Genomic DNA, 12,726 nt, shown 5'->3' with positions numbered 1-12,726 from the left:
CACTTAAACTGGTTTCATATCTGTGTAAAGGCATTGACTTAACGAGCTGCTCTGGATTTACACTGGTGTGAGAGGGGAGTCAGGCGCCTTAATCCTTAGTATTTTTTATATGTATAGTGCTGGATTCTGACTTCATTCATGCCAATGTAAATTAGGGCTAAGTCCATTGAAGTCAATAGAGCTACCAGTCTAAATCTAATGTAAATGAGAAGCGTTTCATGCCCATAAAGTAATTAAACCTCACAACCAGTGACCTGAGGTAGGTCACTATTACCCTCATTTTACAGATGGGGAAACTGAGGCACAGAGAGGCAAAGGCAATTGCCCGAGGCTTGTGGCCGATCCTGGGATAATACCTGCCTTCCACTCTTGTAAGTCTGCCTACTTGACCTCTGCGCCTGTCTAAACAGCTGACCAGATCCACAGCTGCTGTAAAGCAGTGGCGCTGGGCTGCCATCATTGTAGTTACACTCACTTACACCGCCCCACAATCTGGTCCCTGGTAACTTTTTGAGGTCAGCTTTTCACTAGCCCACCCCTATTTCTGTAGACAGGCTTGCTGCTGAGAATGTGCCGACCGCTTTCAGGCGACGCTACTCAGACAGTCCGCTTCCAGTGCAGCCCCTTAGCTGCCGTCGCACGGCTCAGCACGTCCCGTGCAGCTTCACTGATGTCTGCTGAGCGTGAGTTTAAAATGCTGCGAGCAAATCTGACCCAGCAGCTCTGCTCCCAGGCGAGGGGCAATGCGTTCTGTTGTCCTGTTCCTCCTTTCAACAGCTGCGCTAATGTCACCTGTCAGTTAGGGCGGATGGGCATAGGCACACATTGAAAAACCACTGCAAATCGCTCTGAGAGGAGGAAGGCGGGGGCGGGGGGAGCGTGTGCTTAGTCAGCCCAATCTCTGCTGCTAGGCTTGGCACGTCATAGCCCCAGCAGTTATGAAAGTAAAAAAATTGCTTGAGCCCCGGCACCTCTTTCATTCTGAAGTAATCACTGCCAGATTTCCCCAGTGTTGGGTGTGTGGGGGGTGGAAGTGTCACTCATACAGAGCACAGGGCCTAGTCCTTCATACCCGCTGCAGGCTGGACGCTCATGGCCCCGCTGGGCGTTCCATGTGTGCAGGGCTGACGGGCGCTGAAGTAGCTCAGAAACATCTCTCTCTCACCAAGATTGGGTCAAATAGAAAAACTTTTCCTCTCCCAACCTTGGCGCTCTCAGGAGCTATTAAAGTCTTTTCCCAGCCTGGCCACTAACCGGCTGTGTGACTTCAGGCAGGTCACGGTCCCTTTCCGTGCCTCAGCTTACCTCTGTGTGGAAAACCTCCCTTTCCCTCACTCTTATAACAATTAAGGCTAAAATTGTCAAAAGTGCCAGATGACTTAGACCTTTTTATACCCACAAGTTGGATCCCTTTAACCATTCCAGCACAGTGAAAGCAACGCTGCAGGTGTATAGGCATGCAAAGGCTTACACAAATATCGCTATTCCTACTTGCAAAAGGCAATAGCTGTACTGGTATAAGGCACTTTTACAGTAGTGTAAAGGTTGTACTGATAAAAAAACTCACCCCCCTAACTGATATAGTTATACTGGGACAGAAATCCGGGCAGAAGGTAGGCCTGGAAATCCTAAATTCTATTGAAAATAGAACTTATAAGAACTTTATAACCACTGGGCCTGATTCTGTTCCCCTTATGAAGTCATTTACACCATTGCAAAGTGAATGCAAAATGCTACCAGATCAGAGTGTTAGCATGTGCTCATCTTGCACTGGGGTGAACGATTGCACAAGGTGCGGGGCAGTTAGAGAATCAGGTTCATTAAATGAATATGCCTCATATCTCTCCTCCAAGCTTTGTAAGGGTTACAGAGCAAACAGTTTACCTGTCTCTGAAATGCTTTTGTTTCTGGGGTGGAACTTGGCAGGTGCTTAACAGCACACAGTAACAGGAAGTGAAAGCAGAACAGTATGTTCAGTTGAAACTGCTGGAGGAATTTAGGGAGATGAAATGTAATGACCTGCAGTGGATTTTGTACCTTGTATGAAAGACTAAAATAATTAGATGGAGTTTAATTCTTAAAACTGGCTTTCATATTTGTGCCCATAATCAGATGAGTACAAATTTGTGAGCACGATGCAGATGCAACTGATGGCTTTTAGACCTCCAAATTATTATTATGGCAGTACATAGACATTCTAAATTAGGTTGGGGCCTATTGTGCTAGGCGCTGTACATACACTTATTAAAAGACCAGCCCCTGCCTTAAAGAGCTTATAATCTAAGTAGTCAAGACAGACAGAATCCTCATCATCCCTGTTTTTATAGATGGGAGGGAAGTGAGACCCAAGTAAATCCTTGTGATTTGCCCACACTGTCACAAGTAGCCAGGGGCAGAGCCTGGAACTGAACCAGAACTGCCAAGTTCCAGCTCAGTTCTTTAATGTCTCAAATACCTGATTGTACTGACAATTCAGATAGCTAAATGCTTGGCAAACTGCACCTGTAATGCAAATCTGAGGCCTGTACAATTCATTGTACCTGTAAAACCTGAGACTCCTTTAAAAATCAGGCCCTACAATGGCACAGTTAGTCTGAGTGAAGAGTTCATTGGTTTTTTTCTGAAAGAATCCAGACCTTGGTTTAGTGGTGATAGATTTTTCTCCAATTTGTTTCTTAGGAAGATACCCATTTTTTTGCTTTGGTTTGTTTTCTGCCTGAGATACTCATGACCTGAAAGAGACATTCCTAGGGCAATCCTTAAGCTTGGTGGCATGTGCAGAATTTCAAGCAATCGCATGTAGCTTCAAATCTCCCCTTGATTCTTCAAGTAGCATTTGGTTATTTGCTCTGTGGAAACTCCTAGTGGGAGCAAAGAAAACCCAGAGGAGCAAACTTGTGTCCTGTACAACCCACTTCTTCATGAGCCAAGGCTCTTTTTGTAGCAGTGTTTCCAACTTTCATGATCCCTGATGCTTTTCTTAAAGCCCCAGCTCCTGGAGTCAGGTGATTAAGTGAGTACCTCAGCTTCTGGGGGGTTTTTGAAAGTAAGTTTCTAGCCCTTGTGGTCGCAAAGAAAAGCCTGAAAATGTGACTCAAGAAGGCTCTAGCACCAGAAGGCAAGAAAAAAGAACCCTCATGTTTTTTTCCCCCTCAAAATCTCATGATTTGAAAGTCCATCTCATGATTTTTTTGGAGCCTGGCTTATAATAGCTGAACGCTTAGAGTTGGCAATATGCATCCAAAAATGAAAACTCAGCATGCACTTTTCTCTGGAAGAGTCTTTTATTATCAATATGGCAAACAGAAGCCCTAACCCGGATCAGGTCTCCGTTGTGCTACTCTCTGTACAAACCCGCACCCAAATGCAACATATCCCTGGCCTGTCATCCGTATCACCTAAGGCCCTGATCCTTACGCACTGAAATTACATGTGTAATGTTCATTACCAGGTGCAAGTCTTTGCTGGATTGGGGCCTAAATAGGAAGCATGGGAAGTAGGGGCTCGGCTCCCTTTTTTATAGACTGTGGAGGGAAGCATAGAGAGCGAGGGACAGATTGTCAAAGCATTTAGGCAGCTAAACATGCCGATAGATGCCTAGTGCAATTTTCAAAAGCTCTTACGCCAGTGAAGTGCCTAACTCCTTGTTCAATGCGTCTCAGCAACTCCCACTGGCTACTTTGGAGCATGCTGGCTTTTGGGGACCCCATTCTGAAGCCTCATCTCTCTCCCCGAATTCAGGGCTGGCACTGACAGCTAGGTGCTGCGGCGCTCAGCGTACAACATCTAAGTCCCTTTGTGGATCTGGGCATTCAGGACTTCCCCAGGGAAAGTGCAGCAAGGCCAGAGATTGAACCCAGAACCCCAAAGCCCAGTCCAGCACCTTACCGGCAACACCACCCTTCCTTTTAAGGACATGGTCCTTTTCTACCCTTAGGGTTAGCTTCTTTTCCTGGGCTTCGTTTATATTTGCAACATCCTGTTTCCAAACCTGATTTCTGACGAGGTGAGATCAAAGCGGGACTCCCAGCAGACACAAAGAGCAATCAGGGAGATCGCCTGGATAAATGAGTCCTTTTTGTTAAAACCCCCTTTTTAAAGCAGGTTGAAACACCTCCCTGCTATTTCATGTGACAGCAGGTAAGACATTCATGTGAACAAACAGGTCCATGCCAGGCATCAGAGCCAGCCCTGTGAAGACCAGCCCCAGCATAGCACCCAAGGACTTGGAGATTGATTTTCCATATTCCATAAAGTAGAGTAATTAATACTAGTTGCGATGACTTCAAACAAAAGTGACTCCAGGAAATAAGCCCCTTCTTTATAATTAGTGGGATTTCCTCTGCATCAAATGGGGGATTGATTTTTTTTTTTTTTTTTTTTTTTTTAAATCTGCTCACATGTTTTTGATTTGGGCTCTCTGCTCGCTCGTACCAACTGCTTCCACTCCCTGCTCCTTCCAGTAAAGCCCTCGCAAAGGAGATTTCGGGGAGGCATGACCTGGACTGAGGTCTAGGATTTTCTTTCTTTCTTTGTGTAACTTTTTAAAAAAAGTCCTCAAAATAATAATAAAAAAAATCAGCATGTGCCCAGGTCAAAATGCTTGCATTCATCCATCTATATACCCTCTGACTGAGCATTTTTGATGCATGTGTTTTATGACCTGCTGGTTTTAACACCCACTGACTATAGTTCTGCACTGCCCTATGTTCCAATGTGGGTCCCACAGGTTAAATTTTGCTCTCAATGTAAGTCTAGCGTAAACCTATTAACTTCAGTGACTTTACTTGGTATTTGCGCAAGAGTCACAGAGATCAGAATTTGAACTCTTGTCTTTAAAACATGTGGCAAGCAATTGCGTAAGCCATAAAATGAAACAAAATGATTGATGTGGGAAGAATTTGTTTACAGGGCTATTGTCAAGTAGATAAGTCTCTTAATGCAGGTTCTGGTAACAGTTATTGATCATTTGTGCTACGGAAGCAACCAAAAATCAGCTCCCTGTTGTGCTAGGTGCTAGAACTGTGCGGAGAACAGAAATAGCATTTCATGGAAGATTTTTGAAGTTTGTTTTGGTTCAAATTAGGAACAAACCCTGCAAATTTCAAAATTCTTCACAAACGGAAATTCTGAACAAAAAAATTCACTTCAGGTCAGCCCAAACAGTTCATTTCTATGTTGACTTGTATAAATGGTATACGTTCTAATGATAGAATATAATATAAATTTTTAAAAAAAAAAGCTAAAGCAAAAGTTGTTTTGAAAGGAAAAATCAAAACATTTCCATTTCAATGTTGTCTGAACTATTTTCCCTGTTTTTTTCCCAACCAAAATGGAATTTCAGGGGATTTGACACCTTTTCGTCAAGCATTCTGACTTTGACAGAACTGCATTATCCAATGGAAAACAAGTCCATTGAAGTTTTCCTGCTCAGCTCTTCTGAGTGTTGTACATGCCCAAAGGAAGAGGAGACGGTCTCTGCTCAAAGAGTTTACAATCTAATTAGTCAAACGATTTTTACCCTCATTTTACAGAGATGCAGAGACATTAAGTAACTCACCCAAGGTCACAAAGTGACTCCGATGGAGCTGGGAATTGAATTCACGCTCCCCTATAGAGTCAGCTTCTTAGGAAGAGTGTGTGTGAAACAGCATGGGCTAGTGGACAATGGGGTGGACTAGGAGACCTGGGTTCCGTTTCTGTCTCCGGTGTGCTGTGTGCTCTTGAGAAAGTCATTCCACTGCTCTGTGCCTCAGTTTCCCCTCTCACTCTTTATCTGGCTCTATTTGGATTGTAAGCTCTTTGGGGCAGGTTTGTCTTGCACTATGTATTCGTACAGTGCCCAGCACGATGGCGTTCCAGTGCTATTGTGGTAGAAAACAGTGAATTTTAAACAGATATATTATTTACTATTAATATTCACAAAAGTCACTATTATGCATATTCATAGAAAGCAAATTTTCTGTTTGGGCCAGACACCTGCTTCCAGTCAGGGGACTGGAACCACACCATGTGACCTCTGCAGCCAATCACAACAGCAGGAATAGCTGTTACAATGAACTGCTCCGGGGCCAGCTTTTATGTGTGGGAAATTCTTGGGTGAAACCGTTTTGAGAAAACTGCAGGTGGGGAAAAGAGGGCGAAACGCAGGGAACAAATGCTTCATCGCCAGCCCAGCTCTGGCAGGAACGAGCAGCGAGAGGGAACCAGGTTTCTGTGGCCAGATGCTGACCACGGGAAAGTCAGCACAAGCCCCATCCTCAGTGGGTGCCAATCGGAGGAGCTGCCATTGACTTCACCAAAGCTAAGCTTTGCATGTCTGTGCCCGGAGTGCTGTCGCCACAGTTGCAATGCTCCTATGTGCCCAGGTGAAATTCACCGTACTTCAGTGGCTGTGTGAAGGGCCCGGCTGTTCCTTCGCTGGCCCTGTGAAGAGGGTCTCTGTGCCAGCCTTGCATAAGCTGGTGTGGAAGGCCAATATGGCCGGCCAGCTGCGGGCATATTTATAGGACTCCAGCGGCCTTTGGCCCCTGAGGAGATGCATGGGGCTGGGCCTCATGAGATCTGGGTTGCATTCCTGCCTCCATCACACACTGCCTGCGTGATCTTGGGCAAGTCAGCTTAATCTTTCTGTGCCTCAGTTTCCCAGCTGTAAAAAGGGGATAATTTCCCCACCCCTTGTCTATTCAGGTTGTAAGCTTTTCAGGGCAGGGACAGTCAAACGATGTGACCACTGACCCTAGCACAATCTCATTTTGGTGGGGCTTCTAGATGATTCCAGCCAATAGCATGGAATAGCCCTGTGGGAAGGGCGTAGGGCAAGGTTGGAGAATGGATTTAGTTCCCCAACCACTCTGGTGTGTACCCTGCGATCCAGGTTTGGAGGATATTAGACTCCAGGGTGGAGTCTGTAGATAGGTACATACAGTACCAGTTTAGTATGCCCGTCGCAAGCCTTTTCCCTGTCTGGAACGGTGTTGAACATAGATTGTATAATTAGGGTGCCGGTGAATACGTAACTGTACAATTATGCAAATACTGATCAAAATCACTGTTTTCAGCAGAAATGCCTGAAGATCAAGACAGAAGCTTCATGCAACCTTAATTTAATCTGGCCTTGCAGGAGAGGGGAGGTCTAATATGTGACCCAAGCTCATGCCTGTCTCTGTTTAGCAAGGATGGGGGGGTAGGGGAAGACAGCAATGCTTTAGCATGCTAAGCAAGTCCCGCAGCATGGATGGATAGAAAGAAAAATGGCCTTGAGATCACTTTAATCTCTTGGTAAAACATTAAAAATAATTGAAGTGTTGATATTTAGAGTGTTTTTGTTTTTTCTCTTTCTGATTTTCAGGTGAAAGATGCAAGCCGGAAAGAAAGAATTTGATAATCAAAGAAATAAAGAAAGAGCAGAAAACTCCTAAAACCCTGGAAATCTGTGTTAATTGCTTCTGAATGTCTCTGTCTAAAAAATTATCAAATTGATGTCGTCGTGCTTTTTCTGACAGCCTGTCTGTTACTTTTTTTTTTTTTTTTTAAATATTCATGTACGGAAATCTAATTACTAGGCAAATTTAATGATAATGAAATGAAGGCACTTCAGCGGAAAGCGTGGGGACCCTGTTCATGTTTTCTCAGCCTCTGTCTTGTTCAGGATTTTTTTTTTTTTTACGACTGCCTTTCTTGTACTAAAAAAAAAAAAAAAAAGATTGCCAAAAATAAAACTTGGATTGCTGAAAATGTTTATGGCGTCTTCATTTATAACGACGTGGAAATTGCAAGGTGATTAAAGGAGTTTTGCAAAGATCAAATGAGACTAACCTAATCAGATAAGGCAGATGACATATTATTAGTTTTGCATTAAGACGGCTCTTAGACGAGATGAAATCCTCCTTGTGCTATGTGACGAGCATATCCATAACAAGTGACAGGCTACCTGTCTTAGTTACTTCTGTGGCCTCCATAACACTTGGGTCTCCTTAGCATATTTATCCTTACAACCCCCTGTGAGGTAGGGCAGCAGGGCTATTATCCCATTGTACAGATGGGAAAATTGAGGCACAAAGAGGCTCAGGCCAGGATCTTCAAAGGTATTTAGTTACCCGAATCCCATAGAAATCAATCAATGGGAGTTAGGTGCCGGAAGACCTTTGAGAAGCTGAGGGTGGGTGACGTGCCAACATCACACAAGAGGCCCGCGGCAGGGCAGGATCTCAAACCCTGACCCTGATCTCAAATCCTGACCTTCCGAGTCTGAGGTTAATTCCCTAACTGCTGCCCAGTCCTTCCTCTCAGTCCCTGCCTCCACGAGCTTTCATTCTGAAGCGGAGTGACAGGTACAGAGTGACTCACCAAAGGTCGCATCTCAGGTCAGTCTCCAGAGAAGGAGAATTACATTAATAGTAGACACATGGGGGCTTTATACTGCTATTATCTCCTTGTACTCAGCAGCCAAATGCCTGTTGGCTTGGAGTACAGCACCGGTCATGCCGAAGGATCTCAAAGTGTGTACCTATAGGAATGGCTGTGGCCATGGCTGAAATGGCTTCATCCACCTCAGGTGTGGAATGTGTCAGTCATCTTGGTATAACAGCATCCTCCAGTGATGTACAACAGTTTACGTAAGGAAGGGACATGGGACCTCTGTGTAAATATGTCTATTTCACCAATAAACTATTTTACTTCATCCACCTTGTCTTTCTAATACCCTGAGCCCAACATGGCTAAAACTACACTGCAAACAACATTGCTTTCAATGGAAGTTACAAGCCTGGCTGCTTTTGTGGATTTGGGTCTGACAGGTGTGGGATCAGGTGAACAGGACTGGAGCATCAGACCCATTTATGCTGCCAGAGTGGTGCAAAGGGACCTTAGTGTAAATGAACATTTAGGCACATGGAGTTCAGCTCCATCTCGAGACTGGACTCATGATTGTGACTTAGACACGTTCTCGCTTGAAAAGTGGTTCCCAAATTGGCTAAGATTAGTGAACCTTCAGAGCAAGATTGAACCTGGTGAAGAGAGGTGAACCTGGGGCAAGTTTGGAGTGAGGGACAGAGAGTACACTTATAAAGTTTGCAAGCTGGGAAGGGTTGTAAGTGCTTTGGAGGCTAGGATTAACATTCAAAACGATCTGGACAAACTGGAGAAATGGTCTGAAGTAAATAGGATGAAATTCAATAAGGACAAATGCAAAGTGCTCACTTAGGAAGGAGCAATCAGTTGCACACATACAACATGGGAAATGACTGCCTAGAAAAGAGTGCTGCAGAAAGGGATCGGGGGGGGAGGGGGTCATAGTGGATCACAAGCTAAATATGAGTCAACAGTGTAACACGGTTACATATCAGAATAATATTTGCTTTTTTTGCATTAGCAGGAATGTTGTAAGCAAGACACGAAGTAATTCTTCCACTCTATTCTGTGCTGATTAGGCCTCACCTGGAGTACTGTGTCCAGCTCTGGGTGCCACATTTCAGGAAAGGTGTGGACAAATTGGAGGAAGTCCAGAGAAGAGCAACAAAATTGATGAAAGGTCTAGAAAACATGACTTATGAGGGGAGATGAGCATGTAGAGCATGTAGAGCCAGGAGTGGGGAGAAGAGAGCTGATTGGCTGGATGGGCTGTCAATCACCCAGAGAGAGAAAGGCAGGTTTTCCCAGCAAAGGCTTTTGGGTAGGGAATCCCTTTATAAAACTCCCTGATGGCAGGCTTGCTGACAGTCAGAGTAGCTGAAGGAAAGGGAACCTGGAGCTGTTGGAGGTCTGTGCTGGAAGGTATTCCTTGTTTTTTTTTTTTAAATCAGTCTTGGTATGATAAGTTTCTGACCCCTCCAAATTGGATCTTGCTATACTCATGAACAGCCTGGCTACTGCTGTCTGATTTCTTGTTGGGGTTCAGGCTCATTTCTATTTAAATAAGAAGCACAACAAATTGTAATTTATCAGCAGAATTAGCATCTGTGCTGGTGAATTTCTAGGTCTTTAAAGCTGGAAGGAACCATTGTGATCATCCAAACTGAATAGCACTGGCCAGAGCGTTTCATCCAATGGTCCCTGCATTAAGCCCATATCTTGTGGTTGTGTTATGGGATGTGTTTATAGAAAGCTGTCCAATCCTGAATTTAAACACTTCACATGATGGAGAATCTACCATCTGCTTTGGGAAGTCTTCCACTGGTTAATTAGCATGTGTTGCATCTTATTTCTAGTCTGCATTTATCTAGCTTCAGGTTCCAGCCATGGATCTCCTTATGATTTTTGTCTGCTAGATTAAAGAGTTTTTCAATCCGAAATCTATTCCCCACATGTACCTAAACACAATGACTAAGTCATCTCTCAAACCTTCAGTTCTAAAATTACAGATCACTGTACTTTAAAACAAAGCAAGAAAGCTGAAAAGACAATACCTCTTGCATTTGTCTGGGCTAGGGCCTGGGACTGTCTCTCATTCTGGTTATGTTAGTGCTGTTCTGTGGAGTCCCACCAGTGTAACTGAGAGCAGGTTCTGATGCATTTCCATTGTGAGAGCTGAATTCTGATCTTGAGTGGGCGTTTCCCATTCAGAGCATGCAACAAGGACATGACTTTACCTTAGAGAAATCAATGTCTGAAGTCCAGGGGCCTAATTCTGCTTTACCCTGCTCTTTGCCTAGTCATTCATGAGTGAAAAGCAACCGTTCTGAGCTGCTATCATTTTATACCTGCTTCGCAGTGGTGGAAATGACTGCAGGAGGTGCAGGGCTATGGAGAATCAGATCCAGAAGCTTGTGATCCTGGATGTCAAGGCTAATACATTATTATTTAGCATTACTCTTGCACTGGTCGCTGAAGACCTCACGTGAGATCAGGTTCGCAGTGTGCATTCCTTCTAGAAAGAAAAGATGCCTGCCCTCAAGAGTTTAAAGTCTTAAGTGGACAACACAGATGAGAAAAGGTGCCCTGTCTCTGATTGACAGATGGGGAAGCTGAGGCCCAGAGATTTAAGTGAGCTGCCCCAGGTGACACAAGGAGTTGGTAGCAGAGCTGAGAATCAGATCTCCTGAGTCCAACCCCAGTTCCTTAACCACAAAATTACCCTTCTTCTTTGGCTGCGGGGCAGGAGTCCTAGTACAGGTTGATCCATGTTTAACAAGCCAGCTCTGCTACTCACCTGTGAAATGTGGCTAATGCTATTCATGGCACCTTCCTGCTAGGTGCTAAATTAATTCATCTAAGGGATTGAGGTCCTTAGATGGGGTCTAGAAGTCTAGAGAACCAGATTTCTCCCACTCGTGTGAATGGGCATAACTTCACTGGAGTTGATGGGCTGCATGCTCAGTAGTTCCTTTGGCAGTGATGGGGAGTTGAGGATCTGGCTCAGAGATTTATTATCAAAGCTTCTGGTTATGATAAAGAAGAATGAAAGGAGGGGGGAAAGGGAAATCCTTTCTTGTCTGAGATCTGTCCAGTTCAGCAACGGGGGGGGGGCAGGAGGGGAAGAGATGTCTGCCAGGCTGGCATAAAAGGAGAAGTTGGGTGGAAGATGCCATCCTGACAAAGGGCTTTGCCACCCCATCTGGGGTACCATGCTCCTGAGACCTCCCCCCATGGCATTAGAAAGGCAGGGTGCACCTGCTGGCCGGGCACTGGGTTCTTTTCTTTTTCCTCTCCCAATTCAGAGAGCCTTGAATGGATATAATGCACTGAGCGGCATTGTTTTAAATTCTCCACATTCATCTTTCCCGCGGTGGGCAAAGGGTGATTGTCTGCCATGCCATCTGCCAGCTCCGCACTCGGGCCTGGAACTGCGGCAGATGAGGGCAGGCACCTGTCTTGCAGCACAGTGTGGGATAGAGACACCCTGGGAAGATCAGGGGGACAGAGACAAGGCCCAGACCTCATCAACCTCTCCCACCTGGTGGCCTTTGTGTGACTGGTTTTATCAGCAGCTATGGGCATTGATTCCATTAGAACCCCCCAGCTGGCCTCCATTGGTCCTGATCGTGCCAATAAACTCATTGTGCCCTTCCAGACCCTAGTTGCCACCTGGAAATTTTCCACCTTCAGAACCTCACTATTTAAAAAAAAAAAAAAAAATGCAGCCCCTCCCTCCCCCCAAGGGTCTGTTGTGCTAGGTGCTGCACATACACAGTCGCTGCCCCCAGGAATAGAACCCCTTCCAAGATAGACAGCCTACTTACTAGTTGGCGTTTCCGAACGACCTGTCCCTGGACTGGTGCCAGTCCCTGAGATCTCCCTGACACAGTTTCAGAAGGCAGCAAGCTGGTCTCTGGTATTAAGAAGGTCGAGAAACATTGTACTAGACCACTTTACAGCTAAGGTTTCAAATAATGGCAGTGCTGGGCTTTGATCACCCTGGTGGACTTTCCAACATCCTCCATTCAAATCTTTCAACTGGTCTCCCTTGATTTCTACTGGGGGGGACCAATCGCCCTATGGTTCAGTCATCCCCGGAGCCAGTAGAACTGTTGGCTCCCTTCCAAAATCTAGTTGCCAATGGGAACCAACGGAGTTGCTCACATGCAAAACATGCGCACACACTATTTATTTTGCTGAGCTTTCCTAGTGGCATTGATCATGCCACAATGACGTTTTTTTTATTAGTGAGCTGCAGCCCGCCACGGTGATTATAATTGCCGCTAATTTTTCTCTTGCAATCAGGTTTGCAACTTGCCACCTTGGCACGAAATGATGGAGACCACTCTGAGCTCCCCTGACTACAAAAGT

At 45.1% G+C, this 12,726-nt stretch overlaps 1 long non-coding RNA gene across 1 annotated transcript in view; it reads left to right on the top strand.

The window, feature by feature from the left end:
* LOC137167388 (uncharacterized) overlaps positions 1–7,737 on the top strand; it is a 49,311-nt gene extending 41,574 nt beyond the window's left edge. The window contains exon 4 of the long non-coding RNA XR_010924105.1: positions 7,352–7,737. This is a non-coding gene — a long non-coding RNA (uncharacterized lncRNA). The remainder of the gene's footprint in view (positions 1–7,351) is intronic.
* The last annotated feature ends 4,989 nt before the right edge of the window (positions 7,738–12,726 follow it).

This window comes from Emydura macquarii, unplaced genomic scaffold, assembly GCF_026122565.2.
Source record: "Emydura macquarii macquarii isolate MOO-44397 ecotype Brisbane River unplaced genomic scaffold, CSIRO-AGI_Emac_v2 contig_2924, whole genome shotgun sequence".
Taxonomy (NCBI): Eukaryota; Metazoa; Chordata; order Testudines; family Chelidae; genus Emydura; species Emydura macquarii.
Note: the sequence above shows the minus strand (reverse complement) of the source record. Positions and strands in the feature narration are given on the sequence as shown.